This window comes from Bison bison, unplaced genomic scaffold, assembly GCF_000754665.1.
Source record: "Bison bison bison isolate TAMUID 2011002044 unplaced genomic scaffold, Bison_UMD1.0 scf7180017864260, whole genome shotgun sequence".
Taxonomy (NCBI): domain Eukaryota; kingdom Metazoa; phylum Chordata; class Mammalia; order Artiodactyla; family Bovidae; genus Bison; species Bison bison.
In genome coordinates, this window is record NW_011494832.1 from 640,749 (window position 1) to 661,771 (window position 21,023).

At 39.0% G+C, this 21,023-nt stretch overlaps 1 protein-coding gene across 2 annotated transcripts in view; it reads left to right on the forward strand.

Annotated features, from left to right (window-relative positions):
- Window positions 1–6: 6 nt before the first annotated feature.
- CCDC146 (coiled-coil domain containing 146) overlaps window positions 7–21,023 on the forward strand; it is a 141,943-nt gene continuing 120,926 nt past the window's right edge. For both annotated transcript variants that reach the window (XM_010848088.1, XM_010848090.1), the window contains exon 1: window positions 7–181. The gene's annotated coding sequence lies outside the window, so the exon portion shown is untranslated. The remainder of the gene's footprint in view (window positions 182–21,023) is intronic.

Here is a 21,023-nt window from a genome sequence, read left to right on the forward strand (position 1 = left end):
ATGGAAAGCGAGGAAAGCAAAAGATGGGCCAGACTGCTTGGTTTCCTTGGATACCGAGGACGCGACTTCTCCGAAGAGGGTGGAGCTTTGGAGTGAGACGGAGGAAGATACACTGAGAAAAATTAGGAGCCTAAATAAGAATCAGGACGAAGAGAAGAGCTAAGAAACTGCGCTTTTAAAGGTGAGAACGTGATTTAAAATAGGAGTACCCTCAGTGAGTGGTTAGCTCCAAGCGTCATTAAATTAGTGCGGGTTACCCTGGGATGGAGAATACCTCTGCAAGAGGTTAATGACTCATTAGTGATCTCAAAGGAAACTCCCTCTTCGAGAGCAAATGTAGTAATAACATTAGCGTCCTGTCTCCTTTCAGACTCTAAATGACCTCAGGTCAGTCATTGAATGTATCTGAGTTTTAACTGCTTGCTCTTAAAATTAGGTCAATAATACCTTCTTTGTCGCGCCTCAAAGGTTTTTTTATTTTAGGGATTAAATGAGATAATGGATGTGAACACCGGTGCTCAGGCTGTCAAGCTGCAGTTTATACTATTTTTATTTTATATCTAAAAATCCTAATGAACTGAGCTGAAGTCCTCAGGGGCCCAAGTCACAGAGTTCTTTGCAAGCCATTACCTGTTTAAAAATTCAGTGTTTTTCTTAAGTTGTCCTTTCCTCCTTTCTGTCCTAGTCCATCTCCCTCCTTATAAAGGCTCACTCATGATAGGTGCAAGCTTTTAGGTTCATCAAGTTCCCACTGCATATTAGTTCTGCCCTTGGCTTTGTGTTTCATTTCGTCAAAATTATTCAAACTGATCTTCAAACTGTCTTTTTAATAAAATCCCACAGGAATAACTTTGGGAAAGGCATTGGTTTAAGCATCTTGAGAATGCACTCAACTTAGTTGTTCAGTTCAGTTGCTCAGTTGTTTCTGATTCCTTGCGACCCCATGGACTGCAGCACACCACGCCTCCCTGTCCATCACCAACTCCCAGAATTTACTCAAACTCAAGTCCATTGAGTCGGTGATGCCATCCAACCATCTCATCCTCTGTCATCCCCTTCCCCTCCTGCCTTCTATCTTTTCCAGCGTCAGGGTCTTTTCAAATGAGTCAGTTCTTTGCATTAGGTGGCCAAAATATTGTAGCTTCAGCTTCAACATCACTCCTTCCAATGAATACCCAGGACTGATCTCTTTTAGGATGGACTGGTTGGACCTCCTTGCAGTCCAAGGGACTCTCAAGAGTCTTCTCCAACACCACAGTTCAAAAGCATCAATTCTTCGGTGCTCAGCTTTCTTCACAGTCCAACTCTCACATCCATATTTACTATTTTCAAATAAATAAAATAAAACTGACCAAAACCGTTACTTTTTGGATCATCTGAGCTTTAAAATGGAGATTATGTACATTAAGGTTAACATAAGATATTAAAAAGTTAGTGATACTTTTATAAGTCTGATGTCATGTAGCAAGTTTGTCCACATATCAATAATAACCAGTAAAAGTACACCTTCCACCTTTATGAGATTATAGTTTTCAGAGCATGTTCACATGTATCATGTCATGGTATCCTCACAAAACACTCTGTGTTTAGCAGGGCAAGTATTATTATGCTTACATTATTGATGAAGAAACAAGTTTTGAAAGATTAAGAAACAATTAGAAGGTCTGACCCTCTCACCACTCTACTAAAAGGTCCTTCTATCTTCCTGACACCTTTGGAGAAAAAAAATTATTTACAAAATGAATAGAAAGTCGTATATAACTTCCCTCCATATTTAGAGTTTACTTGTAAAATATTTTTGCACAGTCAGTTTTTTAAAAGCCATTCCTGCAGTCATGAACATGCAGTGCTGGTAGGAGTATGTTCTTAAAACCTTCAGAGTTCAGTTTAGCAATATGCATAAAGCACCTTCAAAATGTGTGTATCCACAACCTAGAAATTGTACTTTTTGGAACTTAATGTAAACATAAAATTAGGGATATTCACAAAAACTTACATTCAAGGAATTTTTTTACAGGATTACTTATGATAATAAAGAACTGAAGCAACCTAAATGTCCAAAAATAGGAGGGTGTTACATAATTTGTGAACATCTGAAATATTATGCAATAACTTAAAAATTATATTTTGAAGACTGTTCAATTATATGTGAAATCTTCTACAACATAAAGAAAAACCTATAATTCTCCTTCTTTGTATGGAAGAACTACACCCACAACTACCACACTCACATAAAACTTCCCTTTGACACTTCCAGTCATCCAATGTTTAGAGGTTTTCCCCTCAACAAAAAGCAATTTCTGTGACACCAGCTGGATGTCCTACAGTTCAACTCAATTCTGACACTAAGGTTAGATCCCATAGGTTAGGGGTTCAATTCCACAAAACTACTCCCACCCACCTCAGATGCCGATCACAAGTAGGAGGTCCTCAGGTTACCCACAACTTCTATCCCATTTGGCTAGAAATTGGAGATTCCCACAAGCCCCTCCTTAGATTCAATTAATTTGCTAGCGTGGCTCACAGAAATTGGGAAAATACTTGAATTTACCACTTTACTAAAGGATTAGTAAAGGATACAGATGAATAGTCAGATGAAGAAACAGAGGATGAGGCCTGGGAGGGTCTGGACTGCAGGAGCCTCTATCCCCCTGGAGTCAGGATGTGTTCCTCTCCTGGTGCGGATGTTTACCAATCTGGAAGCTCTCCAAACTGCATATAGTCTGATTTTTATGGAAGCTGCATTACGTAGCCTTATCAACTCCATTTTCAGTCCTTCCTTCTCAAGAAACTTGGGGGCAGAGCTGTAGATTCCAAGCTTCAAATCATGTCTTGTTTTTTCTGGTGACCAGACCCCATCCAGGAGTCTACCCAAAGGCACTTTCATTAAAATAAAAGACACTCCTATGATTTGGGAGAATGGCATTGAAATATGTATAATATCATATATGAAACGAGTCGCCAGTCCAGGTTCCATGCACGATACTGGATGCTTGGGGCTGGTGCACTGGGACGACCCAGAGGGATGGTATGGGGAGGGAGGAGGGAGGAGGGTTCAGGATGGGGAACACATGTATACCTGTGGCGGATTCATTTCAATATATGGCAAAACCAATACAATATTGTAAAGTTAAAAAATAAAATTAAATTTAAAAAAAAGAAAAGAATGGGGAAAAAAATGAAAAAATAAATAAATAAACAGAAGACACTCCTATCACCCAGGAAATTACAAGAGTTCAGGAGCCTTTTGTTGGGAGCCAAGGGCTGAGACCAATGGATATATATTGTTCTGTTATCTCACAATAATGTTAAGTGACATGAGTAAAATATCAAATTGTATGTACAGTGTATGATCTCAGCTCTATAATAAAAATAACAGGAATTTTAACATAAAACTATATTTTAAAATATATTCCATAGAAACAATTATAGAGAAACACAGCTTGATAACAATGGTAAGTAAGACAAATTACTTTATCTTTTTTTGTGTGTGTCTTCAATAATGAATATATATTATATTTATAATAAAAAAAATTTAGATGCATTTCTTAGCATGTATTGTTTCCTAAGACTGACTCAAATAATAGGTAGAGGATTTCTTACCATCTAAATGCCCATGAATATTTTACTTAATAATTAATATTCAGTAAGTGTACAATTTAATATAGCATGATGAAATTTTGTCTGAGGTATTTTATATTTAACTATTCTGATAGTTAAAGCCATGGTTTAAGCAGCTGTTTCATAAGCTAGCCTAGTGATTAATTTTTGACACCTCGTCCTGTGATGAAGACTTAACATACTCCAGACAGCCTAATGGAACAAATTCATTCCATACTGGACAATACATTCTGGAAAGTGAATGACAGTCTCTCATTGAGTGGCCGAGTCTTTTCAAGTGTGGGGGCAGGGAGGGTGGGGCCCCTGCAGCTGGGAGTCCTGGTCCGCCTAGGGCTCTTTAAACTTTCCATTTGGCTGAAGTACACCAGGTCCTGATCACGCTCAGGAGATCCCTTCCCTGTGTCTTCCATCCCCTTCACAGGGGCCAGCTGCTGTGATTTACAGAGTCCTTCCCAGAGTTAACCCATCATCAGCCCCCAAGGCTCTCAGGCTGCAAAGTTGTGAAGATTCAAGGCTTTTTGTGGATGATAGGAAATGGTCCTCACATTAAGTTCTGTGGACTGAATCTATTCAGAAAGGGATCTCTCTCAAGTTTTAAAAAAGGGAAATTTACTTGCCTCGTGCTACAGAAATAAGAAACTTAAAAGATTTGTGCTTGAAGATCCAATAACTCACAATTGTAAGGTCACATACAAGGATAAGTATTATTATAAGTAATTTCATTACAGCATTTTAAAAATGCCAGTTAGGTTTTATTAGTTGCAGAGCTCTACAACTCTTACACCCTATGAATGACAGATAATACTTGCATGAAATCAGCACCTGTCTTCCATCTTATAAGATGCTCTGAGTGATATCAGTCACAAAAATCATGTGTGGACAGCCACAGCAGGCTGTCACAAAAGCAAAAAGAAAACCTACAGGCTAGGAGAAAATATTTGTAAACAATGTGACCAATAAGGGCTTAGTTTCCAAAATATTTGCAAACAATGCAACAAACAAGGGGCTTAGTTTCCAAAATATACAAGCAGCTCCTACAACTCAACAACAAAAAATAAACAATGGAATCCAAAACTGGGCAGAAGACCTAAATAGAAATTTCTCCAAAGAAGAAATACAGATAGATGGCCAATAGGCACATGAGAAGATGCTCATCACTAATAATTAGAGAAATGCAAATCAAAACTACAATGAGGTACCACCTCATATGAGTCAGAATGGTCATTATTAAGAAATCTACAAATAACAAATGCTCGAGAGGATGTGGAGAAAAAGGAACCCTCCTATACTGATAGTGGGATTGTACATTGGTGTAGCCCTTGTGGAAAACATTATGGAAGTTCCTCAGAAAAGAATTATCCATATGATCCAGCAATCCCACTCCTGGACATATATTCAGACGAAACTATAATTCAAAAAGATACATTCACCCCTATGTTCATAGCAGCACTATTCATGATAGCCAGGACATGGAAACAACCCTAAATGTCTATCAACAGATTTAATGGATAAAGAAGATGTTACACATATAAACAGAGGAACACTACTCAGCCATAAAAAAAGAATGAAAAAATGGCATTTGCAGCAACATGAATGCAGCTAGAAATTATCATACTAAGTGAAGTAAGTCAAATACAGAAAGGCAAATACGATTTCCCTTATATGTGGAATCTAAAATATGACACAAATGAAACTATCTATGAAACAGAAACAGAATCACAGACATAGAGAACAGACTGGTAGTTGCCAAGGAGGAGGGATGGAGTGGGAGCTTGGGGTTAGCAGATGTAAGCTTTTATATAAGAATGGATAAATAACAAGATCCTACTGTAAAACACAGAGAACTGTATTCAGTATCCTATGATAAATCATAATGGAAAAGAATATATATATCAATAATGTATATATATAGATGTATAACTGAACCACTTTGCTGTACAGCAGTAATTTACACATTATCAGCTATAAGCATTAGTCACTCAGTCATGTCTGACTCTTTGCAACCCTGTGAACGGTAGCTCTCCAGGCTCCTCTGTCTATGGAATTCTCCAGGCAAGAATGCTGGAGTAGCCATTCCCTTCTCCAGGGGATCTTCCTGACCCAGGGATCAAACCTAAGTCTCCTGCATTGCAGGCAGATTCTTTACCATCTGCTGCTGCTGCTGCTAAGTTGCTTCAGTCTTGTCCAACTCTGTGCGACCCCATAGATGGCAGGCCACCAGGCTCCTCTGTCCCTGGGATTCTTCAGGCAAGAATACTGGAGTGGGTTGCCATTTCCTTCTCCTGTGCATGCATGCATGCATGCATGCTAAGTCACTTCAGTCATGTCCGACTCTGTGCAACCCTATGGACAGCAGCCCACCAGGTTCCCCTGTCCACGGGATTCTCCAGTCAAGAATACTGGAATGGGTTGCCATTTCCTTCTCCCTTTACCATCTGATACTTCAACAAAAAATTCAATAAATGAACAGCAGAGGGCATTGGAGACTTTTCAGAAAAAAAAAAAAATGTAACCTACAGAAAGGATTCTGGAATTCACTTTAAGTGAGGGGTGCCCTAGGAATTTGCTAACTTAATTATAAACTTTTCAAATAAATATATCTTACAACTTCTGTTCTTCTTACAAAATCTTAATAAACTCAATAATAGAGTTTATTATTATCTAGAGTAATAACTATAATACTAAGAAGTAGTTAATGAATATGTAGGTAATCCCATTTGAAATCCCATGTTATTTGTTTTCATGCAGATGATGTACCAGAAAAAGCTTCTTAGTTAATGTAGTCAAATTTCTCTCACATTAAACACTTTGAGAAATCATCTAGTTTACAAATATCTGAAGAAGATTCTCAGGGTATACATTAAAGCAATATGTGTGTGTGTGTGTGTGTGTCTAAGATAATATTTACTGCAAACAGAAAGTTAACTTAGAAAAACTTTAAGAGCTCACTTTAGGCTAGAGTTCTTGTATGTGCTAACTCTTCACTGCACTTCTACAAAGCAGCAATAGTGTTGCAACCATTCACATTGCAGTACCATTAACATATACTTTTGAGTAGAAATTTCATTTACATTTTACATATTTTGAGGCAATACTGTTAGTTGTGTACAGGGTCAGGATTAATACTACTTCTCGATAAAACTGTTGTCATTAAATAATATCCCTCATTATCTCTAGTGCTGCTTTCTATCTTGATACATATTTTAATCTAATAATAATATTTTCATCCTTTTATTTCAAACCTGTGACATTATATTTGGGACTTGTTTCTTATAAACAGAATATAGACAGATATTTTAAATCTAATTCAAGAACCTGTATTAACATGTAAATTGAATCTACCTTCTTTTTTGTAATTACTTTTACATTTATACTTATTCATACCATCTTATTTTGTGTTTTCTATTAACCTTGCCTTTTTGTGCCTTTTTTGTTGTTCTTGCTGTTCCTGCTTTTCTTCATTCATGTCTTTAGTTTAAATGTTTTTCTTTGTTCATCCTTTGCCTCTATAGTAATTTGAAAGGCTATTTTCTTCTAATCATTATCCTTAACTTTTTCACATACTCGACTTAACAAATGTCTAATCGATCAATATCTCTATCTTCATCTCAAATAATAGAATTCTCTAACATAAGTCTGTTCCCTTCTATCTCTCATGTCATTTATTGTCTTGTGCTTTTTAGTTCCACCTTGTTTTTTTGAAGCCAAGCAACTAGTTATTATTATTGCTGTTTATATTTAAAGCTTACTTAAATTTAGCAAAGTTTACCAATTTATTTGCTCATCTCTTTCCTTCTAGATTTATTTTTGTTTGAGAGTCTTTGAGTAATTTCTTCAGACTATAAAGTGTTTTTATTTCACCCTCACTCTTAAGTAATGACTGAGTTGACATATACTGTCTCTCAGTGGGCTTGCCAGGTGGCTTCAGTGGTAAAGAATCTGCCTGCCAATGTAGGAGATGCAGACACAGGTTCTATCCCTGAGTCGGGAAGATTCCCTGGAGTGGAGTAGGAAATGACAATCCACTCCAGTATTCTTGCCTGGAAAATTCCATGGACAGAGGAGGCTGGTGGGCTACAGTCCATGGGGTCAGAAAGAGCCAGACACGACTCAGTGACATGCACACAAGCACTGTCTCTCAGTATCTCTGAAGAAATACAGTTTTTGCTAATGAGAAGTCTTCTATTTGTCTAATTTACTTCCTTTGTGGAGAATCTATTTTTTATTTTTGGTTATTTTTAAGTTTTTTCCCTTTGTTGTAATAGTTTACATTTCAGTATTCTGTGTATGTTTAGATCTTTTTGTTTGCTTTGGTTTGTTTTAAAGTCAAGTTTGCTGCTGCTGCTGCTGCTAAGTCGCTTCAGTTATGTCCGACTCTGTGAGACCCCATAGACAGCAGCCCACCAGGCTCCCCTGTCCCTGGGATTCTCCAGGCAAGAACACTGTGGTGGGTTGCCATTTCCTTCTCCAATGCATGAAAGTAAAAAGTGAAAGTGAAGTCGCTCAGTCGTGCCCGACTCTTAGCAACCCCGTGGACTGCAGCCTACCAGGCTCCTCCGTCCATGGGATTTTCCAGGCAGGAATACTGGAGTGGGGTGCCATCGCCTTCTCCGAAAGTCAAGTTTTTTGAGGTATAATTCACACAAAGTAAAACTCACCCATCTAAAAACAAAAAAATATACAACAAAAACCCCAAAACTTTCTCCAAATCCAAGGTTGCAAAGATTCTCCTCTACATTTTCTTTTGGAAGTTTTTTTTACTTTTAGGATTTACATTTAGGCCTATGCCTCATTTCAAGTTAGTTTTTATAAATTAGTTAGAGTATGAGGTGAGGAATATTTTTTTACATGAGGATGTTAAAGATCAGTTGTTCCAGCATCATGTTGGAAAATATGGTCATCTTAATGGATTAAAAAAAAAACAAACATTTAGCAAAATTCAATACCTAGTCCTGATTAAAAACCCTCCACAAACTTGGAAGCGAAGGAATCTCCTCCACCTAATATAGGCATTCATGACAAACACACACTCAGTGCCATGCTGCTGCTGCTGCTGCTGCTAAGTCGCTTCAGCCGTGTCTGACTCTGTGTGACCCCGTGGACTGCAGCCCACCAGGCTCCTCCGTCCATGGGATTTTCCAGGCAAGAACACTGGAGTGGGGTGCCATTGTCTTCTCCGACTCAGTGCCATACTTCACCGTAAAAGACTGGATGATTTTTCAAGATCTCAAACAAGGCACAGCTGGGCACTCTCACCACTTGATTGTTCTGGAGGCCCTAAATGTTATAATAAGGCAATAAAAGGAAATGAAAGCCATCTACATTGTTCAGAAAGAAGTAAAACTGTCTATATGCAGACATGATCTTCTTTGTAGAAAATTCTAAGGACTATTATACAAAGCTAACTGAATTAATTTACAAGTTTACAAGAAACAAGGTCAATAAAAAAATCAATTCTAAGGGCCAAAAATGGCATTTGGAAATTGAAATTTAAAGACAGTGTCATTTACAATAAAATACAAAATGTGAAATACTTAGGGATAAATTTAATGAAATATATACAAGACCTATCTTCTGAAAACCATGAAGCACTGCTGAGAGAAAATGAAGATCTAAGTGGAGTGAATTACCATATTCAAGGAAAATAAGACTCAAGGTGGCATATCACTCACACTAATTATTGATTCATTGTTCAGTCAAAGATTTTAGCTGGCTTCTATTTTAAATTCTATTTAAAAAATAGAAATTGACAAGTTACTTCTAAAATGGAAATGGAAATGTAAAATGCCAAGTATAGCCAAAACAATTTTGAAAAAAGAGCTAAGTTTGAGGACTTATCCTACTTAATTTTAAGACTTATTTTAAAACTGCAGTAATCAACACAATGTTGTATGACTGTAAGGAGAGACATTTAAATCAATGGGACAGAATAGAGACTATAGAAATAGACCTAAAAATATCTGGTTAGTTAATTTTTGAGGAAGGTGCTACTATAATTATAATACAACAATGGGAGGAGGAGACTTTTCCCAACAAATGTGCTGAAACTTTAAATACCCATATGCCTCTCCATCCCTCCTCCAAAAGAACATTAACCTTTACATCACAGCATACACAAAAATTTGAAATAGTTAAAAGTTGCAAATAGAAGAGCTAAACTATAGAAGTTCTAGAAGTAAACATAGGGAAAATCTTGTGACCTCAAGTTTGGCAAAGATTTCTTAAGATACAAAAAGCATGAGTTAAAAAAGGAAAAATTACAAATTGGATTTCCTCAAAACTCAGAAGTTTTGCTTTTCAGAATGAAGAGACTAGGAAAGATTGAGAGAAAATATTTATAAAACATTAATAAGCAACTTGTATCCAATATCCAGTTAAAAATAAAATTAAAAAAGGACTGTATCCAGAATATGCAAATAATTGTTACAATGATATGAAAAACTATTTTAAATGAGCAAAAAAAAAATTGAACATACGTGTAAACTAAGAAGATATATAAATGGCAACTAAGCCCACAAAAAAATGCTCAAAATAATTAGTCATTATGGAAATGCAAATTGAACCACAAAATTATTAGATACTATTCAAACCTACCAAAATGGCTAAAACTAAAAATACTGACAATACCAGGTATTGACAAGGATGTAGAGCAGTGGGAACCCTCATACATTGCTCGTAGGAGTATAAAATGGGACAGCCATCTTGGAAAACCATTTGACTGTTTCTTACAGAATCAAACATAATTTACCATTTGACCCAGAAATTCCATTCCTAGGTGTTTACCCAAAATATACATTCACATGAAGACTTGTACTTAAATATTCGTAGCAACTGTATTCATAATAGCCAGGAAAGAGAAATAAACATCTACCAAATGGAGAATGGCAAATAAATCATGGTGTATTTATACAATGGAGTATCATTAAGCAATAAAATAAATGAAATATTGATATCCATAACAATGTATATGAGCTTCAAAAACCTTATGCTAAATGATAGAAGCCAGAAACAGAGAAGGCAATGGCAACCCACTCCAGTATTCTTGCCTGGAAAATCCCATGGACAGAGGAGCCTGGTAGGCTGCAGTCCATGGGGTCGCTAAGAGTAGGACACAACTGGGTGACTTCACTTTCACTTTTCACTTTCATGCATTGGAGAAGGAAATGGCAACCCACTCCAGTGTTCTTGCCTGGAGAATCCCAGGGATGGGGGAGCCTGGTGGGCTGCCATCTATGGGGTCGCACAGAGTTGGACATGACTGACGTGACTCAGCAGCAGCAGCAGCAGAAGCCAGAAACATGTATGATTCTACATACATGAAATTCTAGAAAAGGCAAAACTACTAGTGGTTTCCAGGTGCCTGAGATGGAGGGGACAGAAAGGGAAGGAGCACTGACTGTAAAGGGGCACAAAGGAAATTTTTAGAGCAATGGGAATGTACATGGCAGTGATCACACCCTGTCCATATTTGTAAAAACTCATCAAATGTATACTTACAATGAGTTTTGTTTAACATAAATTATATACCTCAATAAAGCTGATTTTTTTAAATTTACTGAATTCATGTTTCCCCATTCCTCTCCTACTCCTGAGCATGAGACCCAAGTTCAGAGTTGTTAGATAGCATTATAGTTCAGGGTGGCTGTCTAGTTAGTGGTGTCTGACCATGCTGATTCCTCCTGAGATGTGTATCCACCTGGGTCCCCTATGTGGGCCTCCATGCTGGCATCTTCTGAGAATCCTACATCCCCATTTGATGCTCAAATGTATGATCCACAGAACTTTCTGAAGTAACGTCTTCTCATCATAACAGCAAGGGCTCTTGGGGTGCAGCACTCCCGGTCACCCTCAACACCTCTCCCACTCCACTCTAAAATCTCTTCAACCCCCTGCTTTATCACATGAAAGGGTAGGACTGATGATGGCTCTGGAAACTTGCCACTTTCCCCAAGTCCTATTTGGCAAGAGAGGCACATTATCCCTCTGATGTCCTGCAAAGTCCAAGTTTCACTGTCTCATTTCTTGAGCTTGATCATGAGTGGACACAGTGCCTCAGGGGACCATGCCAGCTTGATTCCTCACCACCTCTCCTTGTTCCCCAGCTCAGAAGGTGTTTTGATTTATTTTATTTTTAATTTCTTCTTCCAATGTACAATAGGAAGATTATCTTGCTAAATATTCTTCTAGCCCTATCAGTTCAGTTCAGTTCAGTCGCTCAGTTGTGTCCAGCTCTTTGCGACCCCATGGACTGCAGCGCTCCAGGTTTCCCTGTCCATCATCAACTCCTGGAGCTTGCTCAGTCTTATGTCCATCAAGTTGGTGATGCCATCCAACCATCTCATTCTCTGTTGTCCCCTAGTCCTCCTGCCTTTAATCTTTCCCAGCATCAGGGTCTTTTCTAATGAGTTGGCTCTTCCCATCAGATGGCCAAATTATTGGAGCTTCGTCTTCAGCATCAGTCCTTCTAATGAATATTCAGAACTGATTTCTTTTAGGATGGACTGGTTTGATCTTGCAGTCCAAAGAACTCTCAAGAGTCTTCTCTAGCATCATAATTCGAAAGCATCAATTCTTTGGCACTCAGCTTTCCTTATGGTCCAACTCTCACATCCATACATGACAAATTGAAAAACCATAGCTTTGACTAGACAGACCTTTGTTGGCAATTAACATCTCTGCTTTTCCAGTACTCTTGCCTGGGAAATCCCATGGACGGAGGAGCCTGGTAGGCTGCAGTCCATGAGGTCGCTAAGAGTCAGACACAACTGAGTGACTTCACTTTCACTTTTCACTTTCATGCATTGGAGAAGGAAATGGCAACCCACTCCAGTGTTCTTGCTTGGAGAATCCCAGGGACAGAGGAGCCTGGTGGGAGGCCATCTATGGGGTCGCACAGAGTCGGACACAACTGAAGTGACTTAGCAGCAGCAGCAGCAGCAGCAGCAGCAGCAGCTTTTCTAACCCTATAATAAACAATGTAAAAACCTTTGCTTTTAGAGGAAGGAAAGAAATTGAGTAAGGGATGCTGCCTGGGGAGAGGAAGACAGCAGTAGAGATCTGCCTTGGACCAGAGGAAACCTGTAAACAGGAAATACTCATGCAATGAAAATAGAAATCTGTGAAATTTCTAAATATGGGAGAAGGAACTTGCTTGCTTTACTTACTATCTGAAAAGTTGGCTCTTCCCACAGGGCTTCCATGGTTGTCTAGTGGTTAAGAATCTGCCTGCCACTGCAAGGTACACAGGTTTGATTCCTGGTCCAGGAAGATCCCACATACCACAGAGCAACTAAGCCCCGCAAGCCACAACTACTGAGCCCATACACCACGCCTACTAAAACCCATGCACCTAGAGCCCACGCTCTGCAACAAAAGAAGCCGCTGCAATGAGAAGCCTGTGCACCCAAACGAGAGAACAGACCCTGCTCTCTGCAACTAGAGAAAGCCCACATACAGCAACAAAGACCCAGTGCAGCCAAAAATAAATACCAATAAAATCTAGGGGAAAAAAAAGTTGGCTCTTCCATGACTCAGAGTTGACACATATTCTTTCTAAGGACTTTTAAAATTTTTAGTTGCTCCCTTTCTGCTTCTCCAGTACCCAATATCCTACACAGTCTTTCTTATCTTAGATTTAAACATCTCACAGTGGGATTTGAAGATTAGATTTACCAGGACTCTCACACCAAATCCTAAGGAGAGCTCTGGGACAAAATCATGCTAAAGAGGACCCGGGTCGCCTTTTCCAGACCATAGATTCCTGAAATAATTTGGTCCAGTCCCAGGCTGACCTCTGTTTATTTTTTTCCCTATAAAAATAATCCAGGGTATACTGTATATGAAAGCAGAGGAACCAGGCGGAGATGGGAGGAGGCTGCCATTTATTGAGGACTATATGCTGAATCTGGGCAGAGACTTTACCTACACTGTCCCATTTGATCTTCGCAATAACTCTTAAATCATCTTTCAGTTAAGGAAACAGCCACTTAGAGGCTGAATGTCTTGCCCAGGGTTATACAGGAGGAGGGGAGGAATGAGATAAGCCCACACTGAGGAACTTCCAAGTAGTCGATCCATTAGCCCATGCTGTCATACCTGGTAGACTAAGTAAAAGACACTCATCCCAGTCTTAGATGGAATGACAGAAGAAGGGGGAGGACAGAGAGGAGAAGAAGAAGGGAGAGACCTGGGCTGTGGCAGATCGGAGGCAGTGACAGTCCCATATTTCATGAACACCTTTGCTAAGGAAACAGACCCATGCAGACGCACAGATTCTCCTGACTGTGACACGGGGAAGAGAACAGGTGTAAACGACAGAAGATGTATGCAAGGCAATGGTCTGATTAGATAGGACAGACAAATGTTGGAATGTTATGAATGTGCTTTCTGGTATCATGTTTTTTTAATTCAAGCAAAGATAATAGAATTTGAAAACCATGGACATTTTCATAGCAAGAGTGAGGAATGGCCTACAATGTGAAGATTTTAGGTTGTATGCATATGTGTAAGAATCTCTGTTTAACAGACCTTCTGGGAGACTGGCAGAAGATGGCAGAAGATGTCAGAAATGCCCAGAAATACTTGGGCATTTCATACCTCCCACAGGCTTTGATACTCAGTCTCTGCTTAATACTAAATTATTTGGAAACTATTAGGGAGATCAATAGGACCTCTCAGGCACTCTGAATTTCTGAAGCCTGACCGGACTTGTAGATTGATTGTAAATTATTGCAGATGTAAGATCCAGCATTTCTTGTCATACTTTGTATATGTGAAGGCATTCCTTTGCTTTGTAACTATAACAACAGGTTCTATAGCCCATGGTTTTACACAGATCAGTCTTAAGGCCTTTAGGACTGACAATCGCTGTTCTACAAGCATTAATTTGTTTCTGATTTATACTCTGCTGGCCTGCTCTTTCCCAAAGGCATCCTAGCCTTACATCTTTGTGGCTACAGAAGTTGAATTCCATCAGCCTGCCTGTGTTCTTGACCCTGCTTTCCACTACTGGAGGCCTAGGGGCAAGAGCTTTGCTAGGACCATGGCAAGTGTCCCACAGAGCAAAATGCAAAAGGGTAAGGGATTTAGAGCAGTAAACATGGGTTTGAATAAATACTGTCATTTATTGCTGTCTGATCTTAGTCACATCATTTATATTCTCTGACCTTCAATTCCCTCACCTATGAAATGAAGATAATTATTCTTATGGAACATGGCTGTTGTAAGGATTAAGTAAAACAATATGAGGGAAAGTTTCGTTTAAATAGTAAGGGACTATATAAATGTTCTTATAATTAGGTGCACAGGTAAGTGACCACTGGGCAAGAGTAGCTGCATGCTAATGGGGGCAATCAGGAGGATATGTTAGAGACAAAAATCATGTCAGTTTCACATCTATGTAGAAGAACTGTTTCTATGACAGTTTTTCTACATAGATGGTACTCACCATCACAACCCAATATGTTATACCCACTCAGAAATGAGTAACATAGAGCTCCTTTTAGCAGTGCCGATTTCTAAGAAGAAAGCAGGAAGCTTTAAAGAAAGGATAGCTTTTCTTATATCCGTGTTTGGGGGGGCGGTGTTCAGGAGGAAGTGATAGAACTATGAAATGAGTTGGGAGTGGGGCTAGAGCTCTCTCAGCATCTTTCCATCCCAGAGAAGGGAGCTCATCCTGTAAGAGTCCTGGGTTCTCTATGATCATGGGCAGTTAACAGTTCCTCACTGGTCGTGGTGGTTGTTTAGACACTGAATCATGTACGACTTTTGCAACCCCATGGACTGTAGCTCGCCAGGTTCCTCTGTCCATGGGATTTCCCAGGCAAGAATCCTGGAGTAAGTTGCCATTTCCTTCTCCAGGGGATCTTCCAGACCCAGATATCAAACCCATGTTTCCTGCATTGACCGGCAGATTCTTTACCACTGAGCTATCTGGGAAGCCCTCCTCATTGATCACACATGCATATATTATCATTTAAGACAACTCTCTAATACTGTGAACATTTACTTTAAAGTTTAGATATGCACTTGGAGCTTCCTCTCAAGAGTTTTAAGTGTATGAAATGTTTTTAATTAAAGGATGTCCAAGCAACACTGTTAGTTTAACACTTTGATTATGAACCAGATTTTATCTACTGACTGCTGCTGCTGCTGCTGCTGTGAAGTCGCTTCAGTCGTGTCCAACTCTTAGCAGCCCCATGGACTGCAGCCTACCAGGTTCCTCTGACCATGGGATTTTCCAGGCAAGCATACTGGAGTGGGGTGCCATTGCCTTCTCTGCTACTGACTGCAGTGGTTTTATTTATTTTTTTCTGTACAAGAATGGCTTTTTGTGGGGTTTTTTTCAAGATTCTTTTTTGAGTGACTCTTTTTCTGTCTCATTTTTTTTTTTTTTTAGGAACAGAAAGAAGCTGTGGTTTGGTTTGTTGGGTCTTTGAATGACAAAGCTTTTCTATTCCCTCTTCTTAAAAACATGACATGAAATCTGTATCTATACGTTATTAATAAAAAAAAGTTTCAAGTATAATCTTGTCTTTGCATGGTACTAAAGGATATTATATAATTGTACATAGAATAAAGTACCTAGACATGAATAAGTTCAATAATTGTATCTGTTGCATTTAAGACTGCCAATATCTTAATATCTGATAATGATCTTGTTGTTATTGTTGAGTAAATTGGATCCGAGGTGACTGCAGGCTGTGTGTTGCGTTGGCTGCCCAGTATTCTGAGCCTGTCACACTGTGGACCAGAGGCCTCTCAGAAAGAAAAGCCTTCAGTGTAGACTTTAACGTTACCTTCAAAAGAGCATACACGTGTAATCACAGAGATACACTGACAGGATTGAGAGGCACTTGCCCTACAACTTTAAATATACCACAGTTTTTTAACCCCGTTTTGACATTTTTATGTTTTTTAATAAATATAGGAAACTGAAACAACAAAAAATTAGGTGTCCCAGACTTTTCCTGTCCTCCAAGGGGTCTAGCTCTGAATTACTATAGAAATGTTTATGTAACTAACCTTTTATAGCAGTGGGTGATGGGGAAAGGAGCATGTGATTATGTTTCCAGGGCAATTAAAAATGCTAAATTATGAAAAATAATGCCCAGGTTCTGTGTGGGGCAAAGAAATACTAGTTTGACTTTACAATACACCTCACTATTCTAAGATAAGCAAAATGTGTGCCCGTTAGTGACTAGTGATATCAAAAGGCAATACGGTGGTTTCCTGCTACATCTACTTTGAAACAAGCATTGCCATTTTACCTTCAAAGTCATATCATTTGTGTATCCTGCCCATTCTCTGGTGTGCAGGGTTTTCAGTTTTTTGCATGTGTTTCTTGTAAATGTCAAGACAAATTTCCTGAACAGTGCAAAATCAAGACAAAATGATCACCTCTTTAGTTTTAGGGAAGAGGAAGTAGTGGTGTATCTTACAAAACAAGGCATGCCCTGCAATGTGTATTGCTTAATTATTCTCTGGGAAGCTTCCTATTTTGGCTCTGTCTTTTACCCCCGAGGTGAAGTGTGAATAATAGAGGAGTTGAGTGTTCTTCTGCAATGGGACTAAAGCTTTTTCTTTTCTTCTTTCCTCCTTTAGCGGCCTTTTGCTTTTCTGTGTCAAAGCTCAGTACGTGTCCTTTCCCTTCATACAGCCACAGCCTCTCTCCTCTGGACTCCTACAATGTAGCATGGTGCTGCCTTGGTACTGCTCTCAGTACCTCACCTTCCAGTCAGGGTTGCTTCCCTGCAGACCTTTCCCTGCGAATGGCACTCACTGGGAACATGTAGTTGCCCCATAACCCTGCTTCTGCATCCATGCTTTCACAGCATCTCCTTCAGTTACTCATAATTTTTATATTTATCTCTGTGATTCTGTGATTAATTGCCATCTTGCTCACCAGTCTGTGAACCTCCCTGAGGTCAGGGACTTGTCTGGTTTTGCTCACTATGGCATCCATCTGCTACCCATAGCACAGGGACTGGCTCAAAGCCTCTAAATTGTCTCCTTGCCTCCAAATTCACACCCTTTCCAGACCATTCTTCTCACTGCCAGCAACATCTTTACAAATTCAGATAACACTTCTCTGCAAAAAATGTAATGGCTCCCAATACATACAGATTAAAATCTAAATTCTAGGATACAAGTTTCTTTTTAAGCCTTACCTACATTTCTAAGAAAACTGCTTTTTATTTAGGTTTATTTTATCTTCATGGACTACACTAAAATCTATGACTGTGTGGATTACAACAAACTGGAAAATTCTTAAATAGATGGGAATACTAGACCACCTTACCTGCCTCCTGAGAAATCTGTATGCAGATCAAGAAGGAACAGTTAGAACTGGACATGGAATAACAGACTGGTTCCAAATAGGAAAAGGAGTACGTCAAGGCTGTATATTGTCACCCTGCTTATTTAACTTATATGCAGAGTACATCATGTGAAATGTTGGACTGGATGAATCACAAGCTAGAATCAAGGTTGCCAGGAGAAATAGCAATAACCTCAGATATACAGCTGACACCACACTTATGGCAGAAAGCAAAGAGGAACTAAACAGTCTCTTGATGAAAGTGAAACAGGAGTTGAAAAAGTTGGCTTAAAATTCAACATTCAAAAAATGAAGATCATGGCATCTGATCCCATCACTTCATGGCAAATAGATGGGGAAACAATGCAAACAGTGGCAGACTTTATTTTGGGGGGCTCCAAAATCACTGCAGATGGTCATTGCAGCCATGAAATTAAAAGACACTTGCTCCTTGAAAGAAAAGCTACGACAAACCTAGACAGCATATTAAAAAGCAGAGACATTACTTTACTGACAAAGGTCCATATAGTCAAAGCTATGGTTTTTCCAGTAGTCATGTATGCACATGAGAGTTGAACCATAAAGAAAGCTGAGTGCCAAAGAACTGATGCTTTCAAACTATGGTGCTGGAAGAGACTCTTGAGAGTCCCTTGGATGGCAAGGAGATCAAGTCAGTCAATCCTAAAGGAAATCAGTCTTGAATATTCATTGTAAGGACTGATGTTGAAGCTGAAGCTCCAATACTTTGGCCACCTGATGCGAGGAACTGACTCACTGGAAAATACCCTGATGCTGGGCAAGATTGAAAGCAGGAGGAGACGGGGATGACAGAGGCTGAGCTAGTTGGATGTATCACCAACTCGATGGACATGAGTCTAAGCAAGCTCCGGGATTTGGTGATGGACAGGGAAGCCTGGCATGTTGCAGTCCATGGGGTCGCAGAGAATCGGACACGACTGAGCAATTGAACTGACTGATTGTACCTTATCTTGTATGACATAGAAATTATTTCCCTGCATTCCTCCCTCTTTAGATTGTAAATCGCTTGCATCTTTGTAGACTCTTGATTTTCATAAAATGACTCAATAAATGTTTGTGTAATTGATTTAGGTATTATGGAGATATATGGCTCTAGAATCACTATGCTTGATAGCTATGTAGTTCTTACACCAGGCATTTAGATGTTTTATAAATATTCTCTTGTTTATATCATTGTGGCCTATGAGTATATATTGTTCTTTTATTTATGGCTCTTAATTCATATTGACTGCAGCATGATAATATTAGTACAATGGGCTTTGCTATATTAACTAATCCTTGAATTTTTTTTGTCTGTTAAACTTTGGTATCTACTTAAAGCCTTTCAGTCTCTATATTTAACTAGATTTATTAGTGTTTTATATTTAATTCACATGAGACTTTTGCACTTGCCTCTATTGTGTTTTTTAACTTTCTTACTCTCCCTTTCTTTTCTAACGGTTGAAGTTTGTCTGATAATGTCTGTCAGAATTCCATTAGTGTCCTTTAGTTGCTTTCCTAAGGAGAAGGCCATGGCACCCCACTCAAGCACTCTTGCCTGGCAAATCCCATGGACGGAGGAGCCTGGAAGGCTGCAGTCCATGGGGTCGCTGAGGGTCGGACACGACTGAGAGACTTCGATTTCACTTTTCACTTTCATGCATTGGAGGAGGAAATGGCAACCCACTCCAGTGTTCTTGCCTGGAGAATCCCAGGGATGGGGGAGCCTGGTGGGCTGCCGTCTATGGGGTCGCACAGAGTCAGACACGACTGGAGCGACTTAGCAGCAGCAGCAGTAGCAGTTGCTTTCCTATGTAAAATGTCTTACCTGCCGTAAAATATTTAGAATGTTTTCAAGATAGTAGAGCCTGAAAACATCAACAGACTCAAGAATTTGTGCAAATTCAGCATGACATCTTCTTTCGTTGCCCAGGTAAGCTGTACCATATTTAAAGGTGCCATGCTCTGAGAAGACAGCCTGAGCTTCTGTTTTCAGGTTAATGCCATCTGGATTATAAAGATTCCAAGAGCCTTGAAAATATACTTTTAAATAAATTGGTGTACTTTACTTTGCAAAACTGTAATGGCAGAAAACTGGAAACATTCATATATTTATAAATAAGGGATTATTTGAATAGCTTGTGGCATACCTATGCAAAGGGGTGCCTTGCACCTGTGAAATGAAATGAGAACTATCTCTACAAATATACAGAGATATTTAGGGAGTTCTTCAGTATATATTATTAAGTCTAGCTGTCTAGGTTTTGCTTCAAAATAATATGAGAGTGGAAAGGGAAAATGAAAGGGTTTAGATAAAACAAAATTACTCGAATTGTTATTTGTTGAAGTTACTATGGTTATATTTGATATATTTCTTAAAGAAAAGGCTAAAAGAAAAAGCTGAAAATAACAGTTATGACCTGATGTTCTGAAGAAAATGTTTTGCTGGGAAAGCCCTAAACATTTTTCATCCATGAAATGATTGAACGTACATATTTTAGCTTATTAACACAAATATCTAAACACTCCAGTGTTCTTGCCTGGAGAATCCCAGGGATGGGGGAGCCTGGTGGGCTGCCACCTCTGGGGTCGCACAGAGTCGGACACAACTGAAGCGACTTAGCAGCAGCAGCAGCAGCAGATATGTCATCAAGCCATTTCCAGTTCCCTGAAGACTTAAACAATAAACTGATTAAGGTTGTGATACCTTAATAATAACAGGTACTATTTTTTTTTAAAACTGTATTATGACATTAAAAATGTGTGTGTTAAAGGAGGGGCAGTCCAAACAATCTCAATTACTATTAATATCACATAAGGAAAAACAACCAGACATTCAGTGCTTCATGATGGAAGTGCGTGCTACAACTGTGAAGGGTTTTTGTAGCAAGAGGAGGAAGGCAAGTGCATGTGCAATTTATGGCTGTGGCAGAAAAGTGGAGATGGTAGAGTGGAGCTACAAGTCCAGAGGCATTATCACATCTAATATGCATTTTCTTTATGAAACAGAAAAATTAGTTACTATCACTTCCATTTTAGAGAGGAGAAAACAATCAATCAGTGATAT